Here is a 16,851-nt window from a genome sequence, read left to right on the forward strand (position 1 = left end):
TCATTCACCATTAAGTAAAGTAATTGCATGATTCTTTTCTGAATGGTTGTATTACTAATGGCATGGGGCTGCAAGAATACAAGCAAAAAACAGGGCTGCATCTTGATCTCTCCTGAGGTAGCAGGAACCAAGGGAACATCACATGCTTCTTTCTCTACACCAGTGTTTCTCAACCTCAGCAACTTGAAGATGAGTGGACCTCAACTCCCAGAATTCTCCAGCCAGTCATCCCCCATGGGTTGAGAAACACTGATCTACACAGTCCTACTACCCATCCATTATTATTAGTAGGTGCTCAGTGCGGTAGGAAGAGATGCAGAATAAGGCCCGATAGAGGAGGGCATTATTCTGTATTTGATCACAGAGTATTAGGGCTGTTACTTAATTAAATGGATATATAATCATGTATTTCTTTAAAGAGGCTTTCCCCCATTCACTTTTAAAGAAAACCTACAAGCCAAACTTAAGCAAATATGCAGCAGGGACAATATGTGATCTGTGGGCCACCTGCAGCCCCCTGGCATCCCATTAGCAACCCTCAGAGGGGGCAGGGCTGAAATGTTTAGATTTATCTTTTCATAGTATCCCTTAAGCACCCCCCTCCCTCAAAGATGCTACAACTTCAGCCCTGCCTCCTCCAGTGATATCCACAATGCCCTTGCCATCCACACCAGTACCACAGAAAGCACAATCTTCCAGGCTAAAAGATGTTATCCTAGTGTACAGGAACTGGTTTCAGTGACACATTATTAATCTAAATCAGCGTTTCTCAATCTCAGCAACTTTAAGATATATGGACTTCAATTCCCAGAATGCTGGCTGGGGAATTCTGGGAGTTGAAGTCCATACATCTTAAAGTTGCTGAGATTGAGAAATGCTGATCTAAATCTTTACACTGGGGAAAATGCCAGTAGCAGCAGAAGCATAACCCCTGGCTGCAATTCTGGATATTTTGATGAAATCTATTTGTAACCAAGTTCAAGCGATTTAATCTATATAAGAATGTATGTTATGTCACGTTGGAAAGGTTTGGGTGTGCTAACTCTGAAATTATCAAGTTCCCTCAGGAAGATTTGCCAGACAATAAAAATGCAGCCTCTCTGAAAGAAAATGGCAGTGCTTTCAGATGAGACTTACATAAAAGTGACATTCTAAAGCACAATTTTATTAAAATAATGCATGACTTTTACTGTTATATTATTCTCCACTTTATAGGCTTCTATATATTAAAGTAAGTATAATGGCAAAGCCCTTCTTACCTGTCTGAACAGAGTTCTTTATTTTTCCATTTCAAAATGAAGCAATAACTTGCCATGGTGAATCAATAACAAATAGCAGTTTTGTATTTTTAATACTATTTCTGTCCAGTGTGCTTTTTTTTTAATATTTAGCAAGGCTTCCCTTCTACTTTCAGTCCAATTCCCTTGCACATCTCCTTCAAGCGAGGCACAATAGTTCTTCAAACCTGCCAGAACTATCTGCTCTGCCCCCTGCAGAATCCATCTAGCACCGTCTCTTGCCTAGTGGTGATAGATCCACTGGGAGTCTGCCCTGTTTCCAACAAAAGTAGGTGTTTATGCATTTATTTAATTCAAACACACTAGGAAAAAACATAATGTTACTACAATATACTAAAAATGGTCCATTTAGTTGTCACAGCTATGCCATTACTTCTGCTAATATATGATATGCTGCTTATCAACACATTTCTTGGACAGCTTACAATACAAGAAATGAAATACAATATTAAAAGTCAAGATACAGTAATAACTTAAAAAATCAAAGCCATTAACATTTAGCATCAAAAAGGTTACTTGACAAAGACTCTACTGTGAAAATAAAGCATAGCTTATGGACTGAGAACCAAATTCTATATGCATAAATCAGTGGTGATTTAAATGCCTTGATGCCTTTTTCAAAAAAGTCTTTAGCTAGTGCTAAAATTAGTACCAGTCAAGCTTCTCTGGGAAATGATTCTGCAGTCAGCATGCCACTTTAAAGATATCAGTTAACAGAATTGTCCTCTAGGAAACTATAATCCTGTTTAAAGCTATACAAGCTGCTATCCATCAATACTTGTGAGGATGATGACTAGATATTTCATTGGCATAGGTTTTCCACCTTATTTCTTCTTTTGGCATTCAGCATTCTCTAAAGGATACACCATAGAAGCTTAGAGTCTGTTTGGATTCAGGCTGCAAATAAATCACATAAATCAATCAATCTTTACCTGTATTTCCCTAGCTGGGTCAAAAACAGAAACAAATACCCCCCCCAAAAAAAACAAAATAAAAACAAAAAACCAACCCACCATTTCTCCTTTTTCTTTCTATTTGCAGAATATATGTGGGAACATTATCCCTTGTTATCATTAGAACAGTTTTTCCTTTCAAAATAAAGAAAGAGAGTTATAAGCATGAACAACAAACTCATGTTGCAAAATTTGAAGAATAGAGTTTAGTAGAGAGGTGTACTTTCTGGGTTGCTACAGCTTAGCAGTATCAGATATGGCCTGGAAAAATCCCAGCAACCACAAGTTAGTTTTCTATATCAGGGTTCCTCAACCTCAGCAACTTTAAGATGGGTGGACTCCAACTCCCAGAATTTCCCAGCCAGCATCTTAAAGTTGCTGAGGTTGAGGAACCCTGTTCTATATCACTTTGCTGCCATCTAGTAGTCATAAGGATTTTAGCAGCCCAGTTCTGGTCATCCTACATGCACTCAGCTGTTTTCCATGTTCACCTAACAACCCCAACACACATTGTGGGTGAAGTCCTCAAATACCCAGGGGACACTATGCTCTGTTCTCTGAAAAAAAAAATTCTGCACCACATCTAGACACAATTTAAGCAGATATAACAGCCAGCTATTAGATCACTCAAAAGAAGATCTCTATTCCATGCCAGTTTGTGTTTAATCTTTCAATAGAAATAGGGAAAGTATCACAGCCCAATAGTTAGAGCGTATGGATTGTTTTCAGAAGGTTCCAGATTCATCACTAGTATTTCAAAGGACTACACAGAGGCCATTTCCAATCTGTACATGCAGCACTTGGCAAAACACACAGCTGTCATCCTAGGCAGTTTCTTAAAGGGTTGTCTTAAAGTAACTTGGGAAATAACTTGGGAAACAGTACCCCTTGATTCTCAGGTCGAGCCCTATCATTAGACAGAATGAAAAGGCTCCTTCAGGAGACACAGCATGGAGAACACCAGCCAAAGGTTACAGAACGTCATCCACTCAACCCTGGAGTCTCGGTAACATTTTCTACAGCACTTGTAAAATACATCATCCGGTCACCAGTGTTAAAATAAGATTTCTCTATTGGGATAGTAGGTAGGGTGCAAAACATTTTGAATGTGAAATAATGTGACCATGAAACATTCTGCTTATTTGGTTTATTTGCAGGATCATTGGAACAAACCATTTCAGACTTGATGCAACTGGTTCTCAACTGAAATGTTTTGTGCTTGATATTTAAATTCAAATGTCTTAATATTAGAGACCAAAATGGCTCAGCCCCACTCAGCAAGCATGTGCATGTATTCTGAATCCATAACACAGGACACAACTTGCCTTTCAACTCCTTGAGCACGGCACCCAAAATCCCTCAAAAGTTGTCACCAAATTGTAATTTTTAATGTAACAAAAGGGGAAAATTATTAAATAGATGAACTATGTTTTGTACATCTAGCAGGCATGGGGCTGGGCAGAAGCATCCCTGGAGTGTCAAAAAAGTCAAGATGGTAGCCACATCTGCACAACTGAAGCATAAAGTAAAAGCCCCTTCTCAAACCATTACCTGTAATTGGAAAATTATTTTGGAGGGTAACCATTTTTCCAAGCTAAGCAGAAAAGAAAAAAATTTATCCTGAAGAAAGAATATCCACCCTTTTCCAACTTCTGACATGCTGAGCACTGAGCTCTTACTTCATGGCCAATAAAAATGCTTGTGGAGCCTCCATTTAGTTTTCCTTATGTCCAGATGTTCGGCACAGGGTGTAATATGAGTAAATTGTATGATATTTCTTCAGCATGAGGACCTGTGGTTCATGCCCCATACCTCAACTTGTGGTCACCATTTCCTATACAGGTAGTCCTTGTTTAGCAACTGCCTGGTTTAATGACCATTTGCAGTTATGGTGATGAAAAAGTAAATTTACGAGCAGTCCTTGCATTTACGACCTTCGCAGGTTTGTAAAGCAAAGGAAAGCTGAAGTAAGATCATAAGCACTGTTGTGGTTTCACTTACCAACTGCTTTGCTTAATGACTGAGTTGCCAGTCCCAATTGTAGTTGCTAAACAAAGACTACTTGTATAAGAGTTTATTCTCCCAACACAATTGTTTCCTTGGCTTCATTTTGAATCTCTAGATTCATTTCTACTCTGACCTTCTCTGTGGAATTTTCACTTCGCAACTCCTGTTTTAATTCATCTGACTGTCATGGTACTGAACTGGTTACCATTGCTAACATGTCATGGTAAGTGGAAGAGGTTTCTGTTTCACCCTTCCCCCTCTCTGTCTTTGTTTTCCATCTGGCTGGCCAAACAGTATGCAGAAGAAGTCATGGTGGCAGGGAGTCCCATCTTTTCTATCCTGTATTTCTTTTACTTTGAGCTTTGGTCAAAGCTCATACTTTTATATCATTATATTTCTTCCTACAACAGAGGTACAAATGATTACCCTATGACACCAACCTCTCTAACTCTCTTCTCCATTCTACAGATCATCTGGCCATGGGTCTTTTGGAAGAACTTTTGAACCCAAAGCTTGTTACACTGGCATAGCTGTTTGGAATTGGCTGAGGAGTTCTGGGAGTTGGAGTCTACCCATCTTAAAGTTGCTGAGGTTGAGAAACACTGCTCTAGACCAGCCTTTACTGGGGACATATCATTGCCTGCATCTGCCATATCAATTATAGTTTGGTGGCCTACTGTCACAGTTATTCTTAAGGAATAATTTTTCTCCTCAAAATGACTGATGAGTAACCTATACTATACTATTTTCCCTTTTCTTGAACAAAAATTTTGAAAGAGAAGATGCCCAGGCATGGCTCTGTGAGTATTTGTTAAGATTCTCCTAACCAAACAACCTACTTTGCACCACTCCAGGTTATTCTTCAGTTCCTAGCTCTAATATTCTTTAGCTTAAGTTACAGTTATTTAAACCAGTTATTCTAAATGCTGAAGGTATCCTTGGGCAGAAAAGCAAAAGTTTCAGACTGATACAGCCTTCCACCCAAACTTCCCCATTTCCTGTCCTCCAATTTCTTGACGGTTGGAAAGCATTAGACACTCAGCCCCCTGTTTTATAGCCCTTCCCCTAGGAATCCAGCTCAGAGAAGGCGCTCTGATTTGAAATTCTTTATGTGACAGGCTCAAGTCATCAAAGATGCCACTGCTGTGAAAGCCTTATCCCAGAGCATTGGCCACTTAACTTTTGAAGGTAAAGAAATTCAGAGATGTTTATTTTGAGAATTTATTCCTATTATTGCATTAGCTGAAATAAATGGAAAGTTCTATCTTCAATATTTTATTTTATTGATGATTTTAGAACTTCAGTTGTTCAAAATTCTGGGTGTGCTTTGCTGCTTGGAAACTATTTAAATGTTGTATAGAATTGATCATTGTTGTATAACAGCTTCTGATTCAAAGCTTCAATTTACCTTCTCTCCCACTCATTTTAGGGTGGTTATTATTTTCCTTCTGTTAGTATTATTTGGCAGTAGATTTTTTTTTCTCTTTATTTAAAATTGCTTTAAATTATATGTACTTGTTGCTAGAAGAACTGTTTAAAAAATCATCAGCCAGATGAGAATTTGTCTTATTAATATGTTTGTTTGTTACTGATTTTTGTGATCAGTCTTTCCACTTTAATTTGATTTCTGTTATTGCTGTGTACAGTTTGTTTATCACGCCATTAGATATAATCCAGGAACCTGCCATGTTTGTTAAGTGTGGTGTTATTTTTAACTGATTTAAATGCTACACATTTGATGGTATGTTGTGCAACAGATATTTTTTAGCGTCATCTGACAGTTCATGCAGACACTTGTGCTAATTTTAACTTCGCAGGGTAGAAATAGGGCAAACAAATAAATGTCACTTTTTCAAAACAAGATGGTGATACGAAGTTCTGATTCCTTCGCAATGATTTTAATAGCCAGTGATTGAGGCAATTAAGAATGTGCTTAGAGCAAATTTTACAATTGCATATAAATGTCGGTGATATGCAGTGTTAGAAAGTGGTATTTTAGAATGGAAAAGAGATAGAGAGGAAAAAGGTTAATAATAATACCCATGGAAAGGCTCTGTAGGGCTGTGACTCTGTTCTACTCCCAAGACTGTCTGATTTTTAGGCCCATTCCCTAGGCCAAAATGTTAAGTATGAATATATATGGGAAAAGCCTAGGTGCTTAAACCTGGAGAATCAGAATTCTCAAACATATGGAAAGCAACTGTGGGCTGCACATGTAAGCTTTTATCTGCAGATGTCCACACTCAACGCTGGGTTGTTGTAGACCAGTGTTGTCCAAACTTGGCCACTTTAAGATGAGTGGACTTCAACTCCCAGAATTCCCCAGCCAGCCATGCTGGCTGGGGAATTCTGGGAGTTGAAGTCCACTCATCTTAAAGTGGCCAAGTTTGGACAACACTGTTGTAGACAGAGATAAAAGACAATGGAATCGAAGGGGTAAAGATAAGACTTTGTGGTCTTTTTCCAGTGAGGCTCCCCTAACATCCTAAGCTGCAGCAAGAAATACCTCAGAGTCATTCTAGAAAACAGGAGAAAAAGTTACAGGTATTCACTTTTACTTTTTCTGTGCCGGGTGATCTGTGGCCTGCAGGCACATGCAGTGATGCCGCACCTGTCTGAACCCTTGTTCTGTGGTTTGGAAATGGCACTATCCAATATCTTTAGAAAGCTACTAAGAAGGAGGTACATTCTCTTTCTGATTTTCTTTTTTTTAAATAAATTTTATTAAAAGTTTTAAAGAGAACATAAAAACTAACACAAAATGATACAAAATAGAGAGAACAAAGAAAGAAAGAATCTTTTTCTGATTTTCCATGGGGGGAAATTAAAATGTGTGATGCTTTCATTTAAGTCTTAATATACCAAAAAAAAAAAAAAAACCCAAAAAACAAATACCAACCACCTTGTTAAGGCTTTGGCCACTAAAAGATTTCCACACTCTTTTGTAATGAAATAAAATTGTTGGGGATGTTTTTACACATATTTGGGCTGGTTTTAGGCCTAGGCCTGAAATTCTGTATGCAGTTAACTAGTTTAAGGACCAGACTTAGTAATGTGGGGACATTTACAATTATGTGGTGCCATGTTATTTTAAAGAATTTAAGCCAGCCATTGGAGGAAGGATGGGTATGGAGCAAATCAGACTGAGATTGTGGGATTGGAGTGGATAAGCCCCCTCCCCACACACAATTTTCCTGACTAAAATGACTTCTATTCTTTATTTTGCCTAACATTGATCTGCAGTTTTTTAGTGCATTGACTGACTTGATTATGTGCCATCAGCAGTGTTGACTTTTAGCAACCACATAGATCAGTGTTGTCCAAACTTTAAGTTGAGTGGACTTCAACTCCCAGAATTCCCCAGCCAGCCATCTTAAAGTGGCCAAGTTTGGACAACACTGACATAGATGGACCTTCTCTAGGATGATGCCAGTACACTACTGCTAAATAATTGCAAATAAGTAAATAAATAAATAAATAAAACACAGATGTACATTTGGAAATAATTACTCTTTATCTTAAAGAGAAATGCAATATATCTCACCAATGTGAAGAAGGCTGTGACCAGGTGTGTTAAATGCCTGGTACTCAAAGCAACTGCAAGGGTCCAATGTATTTTTTTACAGTTATTTTCCTTCAAACCAGATTTGGGCCAGATTTTCTTCACACAAAGGTTTACCTCTTCAGAAAAATGACAAAGGACTACATGAGGTCAGTCAGGTTGTGCCCCACACCTGTGGAGTTCCTTCTCTTAAACCAGTGTTGTCCAAACTTGGCCACTTTAAGATGAGTGGACTTCAACTCCCAGAATCCCCCATGCTGGTTGGGGAATTCTGGGAGTTGAACTCCACTCATCTTAAAGTGGCCAAGTTTGGACAACACTGTCTTAAACATTTTTCTTCACCATTTCTCTTGAACCCTTAGAAGTGAACCCAAAATCGTACTTTATTTTGTTTTACCAAATCAACATTTATTTTTGTTACTAAACCCCTATATGTGTTCTTAATCTGGAATTGTTTTATTACAACATTTTAATCAGTAGTTTTCTTTTTTCTTTTTATTATAAACTATCTCCTGAAACCTTGCTTTATGAAACATGATAGTAATTAAGGTGAGATATAAATAGATGATGATGTGCCTGTAATTTAGAAACAGTTGTTTTGGATCTCTGTTTCCCCTGCGCTATTGCTTAAACTTTATAAATGAAAAATCATCAGTTTGTAGCAAATTTCCCTTGAACATTTCTCTTCAGCCAAGTTTTCAGAGTGCCAAGATACAGGCCGTTTTTACAAGTCAAAGTCATGTCAGGACTGAATCTTAGCTCTTAAAACCAGTTTGGTAGTGTAATCCTTTTTTAATGAGTAGAACTTCAATTATACACTTTTAGTAACAGTGTTTGACATATAATTACGTGTGTTGCTTCCCTTGCTCTGCTCGAACTACTGCTAACTAGAAAAGCTTTCCCCATATTTCTTAAAATTCAACAACAAAGCTTTAATTAAAATTTTCTCTTAACTACATCTCAAAACAAATGATATTTGCTAAGCAAAGACCAGATAGACAGTCATGTTTATTCACCAAGGGACTGTGTATTTGTATACATTCCCCTTATTTTAGTTTAAATTCCTTCTATATTTATAACTCTATGCTCCACTCTAACTTTACCTCCATTCTGAAGCTGTGTGCATGACCTTCTCTTGATATTTACACAAAGTGAATCTAAGACTGTAATAACAGTGAGTTCTCCAAAGGTTTGACTTGTCAGCCTAAGTCAGCAGACAGCTAAAATGATGTTGAGAAGCTCAGATAATTATACTGCTTCTGTATACCAGTTTTCCCATACTGGTATTCTTGAGGTATGTTCAAACAGGGTTAGGCAACATAATACTCATTAGACTCTGTCACATCTGACAGATATAGAAGGAGGAGGTGGAGATGATGATGATGATGGAGGAAGGCTTGTTCACATCCTGTAAATGAATTTTTTCAGTTACAGTAACCACAATAAGTACAGTAAAACCCCATACATGGGAGCATGACATAATACAACATCTGTATGTCTCTCCTCTGAGAGCTTAAGAGAAAGTGTATATATACAGTATATCATTCACATAGCTCTTGTAAATGAGTGTTTTGTGACTGACTGTCTGGTCAAGACTGATTAGGCGCAAATCTAAGCCCACTTGCCACACTCTTTCTTAGAATTGAATTGATATAATACAAGTTTGTGCCCTGAGTCCTACTAACAAAGTAGGTATATGTACACATAAAATTATGGGATAACATTTATTTCATAAATCCCAATTATGCTCATTAATTCTTCATTAGGTACTTAAACCCTTGTATTTTCAATACAATTAGAGCTAAGCCATCCACAAACCCAAAGCACAACCCCCTGAGTCTTACAATAGGCCTTCTTGGTAGTAGCTCCCTCACTGAAATAGCTTGCCCTCCTGGGCATAAGATGGCCCCTTTCCTACTGTCACTTCAAAAAGCAGTAAAGATATGCTTTTCCAATGGACCTTTGGAGAAGAGGTGTACCATAAATGAGGCAACCACATCAGAGTAGAATTATGGTATCTAGTCTGGAGGCCATATATGTTTGTGTGCATGCTTTACCAGGATATTCTGTGTATGTTTTTGTTCATTGTAAGCCATCTAGAATTGTAGGATGAGATGCATATTAAAACATATATAAATAGTCAGATCATAATGGATGTAATTGCTCAACTTATTCAAAACAACTTCAGTATTAGTGCAGAGTTGAAATGAAGATTAATTTTGGTTTCAGAAACCACCCCGGCTTTCCTGCGCCAGAAGGAGAAATCTTTTCTGAGAACCTGCACTTCTCATTTAATTCTGCTGCTTTCAGTTCCCCTCTGGTCTTCTGCTTTTGCAAGCCTGTCTTCCACTTGACTATTCCTTTCTGCTGGCAGCTCTCCTTTGCTTGATGATGACATGACAATTCTATTTAGACAGACAATAGGCTGACACCAAAATATAGCACCTAATTCTCCAAAGACGAGAATTTAAGGATTTACTTCTGTAGGTGACATGCAGTGACCTTTTATAAATGCTGTGAGATTAAATATTAAGTTGAGAACATCAAGTGGACATGGAGAAATTTCTCCTGCAGGCTCCACAGGGCTAATAAAGACTAATTATTTTTATCTGGCATTCTTAATCTGCTTAACTAAAACTCTGAGTTGCTTTCTGGCATCCGTTCAATTTCAGCATGCAAAAGGCAAAGCTATTTCTATACAAGCTTTGGAATTTGACTGTTTATCAGGAATTATTGTTGTACTGAGCATGGGGGGTGGCTAAAATAATTATATGGAGAAATTGGAAATGTGATATTATTCCAGATGTCAAGGAATGGTTGTTGGATATGTATGATTTATCTGTTTTGGAAAAGGCAATATTTTCTGCTAATGAAAGGATGCAGCAATATATGTTACTTTAGCAGAGATTTTATGATATCTTACAATAATATTGTACTGTTCATATTATAATAGTGAGTTCATTAGTAAGCCAGTGACTATTGATAAGCATAAAATATATGGTAGATTTTTTTCTTCTTTCTTAGTTTGTATTTTTTTTAATATTAAAGATTGTCTTGTTAATTGTGCATGCATAAACTAAATAAATAAATAAAATGATTTTTAAAAAGCTATTTCTACACAATATAAATTTGAATGGCATTTATGTGTGTGTGTGTGTGTGTGTGAATATATATATATATGAAATAGTGCTAAACTTTATGCTCTGAAATATAAAAGTAAGCGTGCAATCCTATAATCATTTTTCTGGGAGTGAGTCCATCAAACATAATGGAACTGACTTTAAATAGATATGCATAGATTAACATTGTGAGGTTTTCAATATAAGTCTAAGTGCATTTACTTTAAAAAGTAGATTTGTCAACTGATTGACGAATTTTAGCTGTTTAATAATTAAACTGATTTATTAATCCCTTAACCTTGCATATTGCCAAAGCTTCAATGATTTTCAGTAATGGTGAAAGAACTCTTTGATTATTTAAAAAACAAAAGCTACTCAGTTGCTGGAAAAGTAAGTCATATTTAATATTTTCTGTTTCATTACCTCATCTTCTTGACTTGCATCTAGTCAAGTAGTAAACTCAAGCAGCAGAGAGCAAGGAATTGAATCTTTGAGTCAAGGGGGAAAGCCTAAATCACCCACACTCTGCAGTTATGGAATGGGCAGTGATAAATGACTTGGTCATGGAAATAAATGGGACACCGTCTTAATGCTTGGCCTAGGTGTGTGTATAGGTGCAAGCGCAGGTACTGCCATCATGGTGTTACTCAGTAAAGGGGCTCACCTTCTCAGTAAAATATCTGAATGACCACTCAGACTGGCCACTGACTGCTCAAGGACAGGAAAGTGTATTAGAGGGCTTGTGTTTCTGCGTCCCTAGTTCATCATCCCTTTGAACTTTTGGCTTGTTTCTGAATGCCACTTCCTGATTTGCCTTCTGTTTTCAATGTCTGTTTTGCTTACGGCTCACCTCAGATTGTTGTCTGTGGTGCAGCCTTGAGAGGCAGGAACAGAGGCCAGATTTTTCTAACGCTCAGTGGTCTAGTACAATCTCAAGAATGTCCTTTATCATTTTTGGAAGGTCCTGTCTTAGCACAAACAAATAGTTCCCATAGTCTGAAGTTTCACCACTGATGGTCAGCTGGATTTGATATAACTAAGGAAAATAATGCCTCTGAGTTCCTTGATTCAACCAATGATGTCTGTGCAGCCAGCAGAGTTCAAAGAATAGCACAGACAGATGCTTTCCTTGATAGATGCATGCCTTGAATGCAGAAATGATGGTCTACATTTTGTTCTAGTAATAGTATGAAATATCACATCTAAGACAGTGTATTGCACAAGGTTTTCAGAAAACAAACAGGAAGGCGTGTTAATTCAAAGAAGAATATTAACAATTTCCCTTTTCCCATCATTAATGTATTCCAAATGTTACTGAATTCTTTTAGCAATATAGAAAAACGTTGTAGAACTTTTATCAAGCTGGATTTTAAGCAAAATGGGAATAGATGTAGATTATTGAGACAGAGAAACAATTGTTTGTCTTCATTCTAGGTGCACTCTACTACCGACCAAATAAAACTAAATCCAATGAAGAGTATTTTAAATATATATGATCCTGATTTTAAGGTAAAAAAAAAAAAAAACTCAGTTCAAGAAGAATGCATTCATCTCTGCTTAAAGGGAAGCTGCACTGTTTGATCAGGTTTATTCTGAGGAAGGGGCAACAAAATCTTGGAAACTAACATATTACATATAACATATAAGATCTTCCCCAGGCCCTCACATCATCAAGCTTGCCACCTTTTATCTTTACTTTTTATGTTTTATTGATTTTATTGTAATTTGCTTGATTTTGTGCGTCACCCAGAGTTGTTGAGAGTTGGGGAGCATACAAGTTTAATAAATTATTATTAGTCGTAGTAGCAGTATTTTTTAAGATGGAATGCAGTAGTTTTGTTGCATCAAATTAACATGATTATCCCTCTGAAGATTTATTTTATTTATTTATTAAAATAAGGCCCCTTTTTCATTAAAATAATCCTTTAGAGGACTGTTACAATTGAACTCCCAGGGAATTGGGTACAGGATGACGGTTTTGGCCTGCACTCTCTTCCTGTTTCCATTTTAAGTCTGTGACCAAAAAATAGGTTGGTTTACACATCACACTAAGCTGTAAGTGCTTTGTTAAGTTTTGGGTTAGCACATTCTACAACTGTGAATTATAGACCATGGTTGTGGCTTAGTAATGTATGAACTAATTGTGGATAACTAATAAATCTTGGCTTAGCCCAATATGTGAACCAAATCTTCAACACTAAGCCATTTTTTTTCCTCCACTTCCTTTATTAAATATCCAACCTGATTAAAAGTTCTGGAATTGCCTAGTTATGGATTATAGGGCTGGTTGGAAAGTAGCCATTCCCTGACCTTTCTCAGGATCCATAGGTAGTGAGTCACCTTCTGCACATTTCACTGTAGGCTGGAGAGATTCAGATCAGAAATTCAGATGAGTGACTTACTTATCTTTTCATCAGACAGAAAGAGACAGTAGAGCATAGCCAGAGCTTTTTTATTTTAATTCCCTTCCAGATAATATTAGTTTCTGTTTTCCTGAAATGGCAACAATTCTCCTTCAAAAGTAATCTTTTCAAGAAAAGAAAAGGAAAAGATTCAGTCCTGAGTTGGATGTCAGATCTTGCTCCTCCGTCTGCTATAACTGTTTACCTCTCCAATGAAATTCATAGCATGACAGTGCAGGCTGGGAAGAAAAAAAGCAGTACAGGAAGCACCCCTTATACTCTTGCTTCCTCCATAATACATTAGGAAGACGGGACGGTCAATGACATATTTCAAAATGTTGCTTCTCTTCTGGAGCAAACTGAAAATGTGTAATTTCACTGGGTTTGGGAGAGTGAATACATTTTCATTCCCATAATTTTCAATGGTGGTACACAAGGAAAAAAAACAGCATCAGAAACCTACCCAGAGTTCCTAAAACTAGTAGTAATACCAAGGCATACAAATAATGCCACAAAGCTACTTATCTTTGTTGTTTACTTTTTGAATAGGCATTTGGGGAAACCCAGGCACTGTATTTTAAGAACCTATGCTTGTGTAAAGGTAAGTGTAATACATCTCACAACAGCAGGAAGAGTTATGAACAGATGATTTATAGGCCTTCTCAGTCTGCATTCCAGGGATTAATTCAAAGGACAAACATCCTGCTGTACCTTCTTAAAGACTGTCCTTTATCTTTAAATTGGGCTTAGATTACATAATTCATCAAATATGGAGTCATTAATTGAACTGGGTGGCAACTCACAAAACTACACCCACTTTTTTTACAGTCTCCAGGAACAACCCATTTTTTAAAAAAATATGTTGTGGTTGCACGATTTATTTATTATCATTTGCACTCTTTCCCCTAACCCATTAATAATATAGAAAATAAGCATAAAAATCCTAATCCTCTCCAAATTTTAAAAATTCCAAAAGAGCTCATTTTTTGTCCCAACTGGGAAAACCTCCAAATCACTGGCACATCATCTATTGCCCTTAGCAGCTGAAAAAAAGAAGAAAAAATATGGTTGCCAGTAGGAAAAAGGCCTGGCCCTTAAACTGGAGGGCTGTACTTTGACACCCTTCAACAAGCCTGCCATTTTTAAAGCAGGCTTCCTTACCCACAAATTACGAATTAACAAATGGTCAATTTTGGTCAATTTATATGGCAGTAAAAAAACCAACCCCCCCCCCCCAAACTCTTAGTTTAATTTAATATTTGCTTTCCGTAGCAGGCATTTCTCATTGATGGAACTTGGAGCCTTAAAAATATCAGGAGGGAGACAATCTTACAGAAAGCAGGGGATATAAATGAAGTAGATGTGCTAAAGAGAATTTTTCCTCCCTTCAGCATCAGCAACATGGCCATATATGGCCTACTTGTCTAGGACAGTAAATAAATAATGATAGAATAAAAGGGCTGGCTTTGTGTCATTTAGTGAAAGGAAGTTGGGCAAAATGAAGTTCTACAAATTATAATGCTACAGAAAGAACCCTAGAAAGAAGTAGCAAGTCATTTTGCTTCAAACTTCAGACAGGAAATTTGATATGCAGAACAACTTACATTTTGGCTTGTAAATGTTGATCATGGGGTGATCCAGAAATAAACTCCAGACTTCAAAGCAGGAGAAAGTTCAGAGCTGCTCTGCATTTTATCAACACAGGGAGACAGGAGAGCAATGCATCCAAAAGGGAATATTCTGATTTCATAGTCCATGAAAAAAATAATTCTGGAGTAAACTGTTTTCTACAAAAATTACAAGGTAATCATGCATGGTTTAAATGTATTGTTTTAGTCCAATATTAACATTGCTTGCAATTTGCATAATTATTCTTCTCTCCAAATGCTGAAATGTATTGAATTAGCTATGGGAAAGAATTTACACATGCAATAGCAGGACAAACATCATACTTTTAAAAATAGACATCATTTGGGGCTTAAATTGCTTTCTGCAAGGTACATATGTATATGCATTTCTCTAGGAACTACTCCTGAAATACATTATGGGAATATGAACATCTGTGGCTTCCAGTCACTAAATCTATCTTGCAGACAAGGGGAAAAGCCACTTTTAAGTTACAGTTTATTTTATTCAGCTGGTTTTTAGCTCTTTATAGCCATGGTGTAGATGAATGTAGTGATAAGTGGTAAAATAGAGCAAAAAATCTGTTGCACCAACTGATGTGCCAAATTTACTTCATAAACAGCTGTTTAGACAGCTGAGGATGGATGGGATTTATTTACTCAGAAATGTTTCATCATCAGGAACCTTCCTGCTCTGTGCTGAACCAGCTTGTAAATATCTTTGGCAGTTCTTGATCTACATGTTATTCAGTTCATCTAAAAATATTAGATTGGGAAATCTGCAAGTTAATGCCTGTGTTTGGAAATCAAATGCCTGGAAATTTATGGATCATACAGTGGGTCTTGGACAATAAACAACAGCTTCTCTTACACAGTAGTCTGGTTCATATGGCACACTAAATCAAACTTTGGTTTATTTGGTTTGATTTAGCATATACAAGCCCAGTCATTGCACTTTGCAAACTTCTGCTGTGGCTTAATATATTATGAAAACCCAGCCAATTATAACTAGAGTTAAGCAAAGTATGGCTTTGTGCAATGTATAAAGCAAGGCAGTAACAGCAACAACAATAAGTTGACCCAGGAAGAATGTAAGAAAAGATAGGAAAATAGAATTGAAGGGCAGTTTTACAGTGGTGATTTTAAAACACCACAAGAACTTACATCTAAGTAAAGAAATGAGTGAGATAGAAACACACACATCTTGTACTTATGGAATGTTCTCCAACCCTCCCTTGGCCAATCTGAGGTCAAAAAGCAGTGCATTTCATTCTGATGTACATGCAGACACAGTGAATACCTCTCTGAAATATATAGAAGCTCTTTCAATAGTAGTAGCTCTTTGGGAGCATTACAGTTCCCACAACCTAAAGAATTGTTCAATCAGTGTATATCAAGATGGAATCCTATATTCAAGTAAGCAGACAGAAGTTCCATTGTTATCAAAGAGAGACACATGTATTTCATAGAAAACAGAATTGCAAGTTAAGCTTTTGCAGAAAAAGAGTTGGGAAGGATATTAAATGCATGGGATGATGGCCTCTAGCAACTCCCAGATGTGCCCCCCCAAAAAAACTCTTCAGCAGGTGAGCCAGACCAAGGATGCCATAACTTCTGGGTAAAACCTCTATGCAAATGTTCAAGGCTCTAACTAGCTAAATGAACAAGAGGGTTGGCTTACCACATTTTAAAGTAATTTAACCTTCCTTTATTATATAAGGAAGGAGCTTCCTGTAAGACCATTAAATCCAAAAGCTAAAACTACCTAATTACACCACTGTCAAGGATAATATTCAATGCAAGCTTGTTCATTATGTTTGCTATGACATGTAGCAATATGAGAGGCAGGACAGACTGCAAGACATTCTTTATTGTATATACCAGG

General features: G+C 37.1%; 2 protein-coding genes across 3 annotated transcripts in view; one reads left to right on the forward strand and one right to left on the reverse strand.

Annotated features, from left to right (window-relative positions):
- The window catches only part of CCDC197 (coiled-coil domain containing 197), a 40,005-nt gene extending 25,015 nt beyond the window's left edge, over window positions 1–14,990 (reverse strand). The window contains exon 1 of the mRNA XM_088145207.1: window positions 14,946–14,990. The gene's annotated coding sequence lies outside the window, so the exon portion shown is untranslated. The remainder of the gene's footprint in view (window positions 1–14,945) is intronic.
- ASB2 (ankyrin repeat and SOCS box containing 2) overlaps window positions 5,428–16,851 on the forward strand; it is a 43,347-nt gene continuing 31,923 nt past the window's right edge. The window contains exon 1 of one of the 2 annotated variants that reach the window (XM_088145205.1): window positions 5,428–5,446. The gene's annotated coding sequence lies outside the window, so the exon portion shown is untranslated. Of the gene's footprint in view, window positions 5,447–14,997; window positions 15,145–16,851 lie in introns of those variants that run through there. The other variant, XM_007437016.3, reaches the window with a different exon arrangement.

The sequence above is a fragment of the Python bivittatus genome, unplaced genomic scaffold (genome assembly GCF_059951505.1).
Source record: "Python bivittatus isolate LINGU-HERP-01145 unplaced genomic scaffold, Pbiv_v1 ctg000480_np1212, whole genome shotgun sequence".
NCBI lineage: Eukaryota > Metazoa > Chordata > Lepidosauria > Squamata > Pythonidae > Python > Python bivittatus.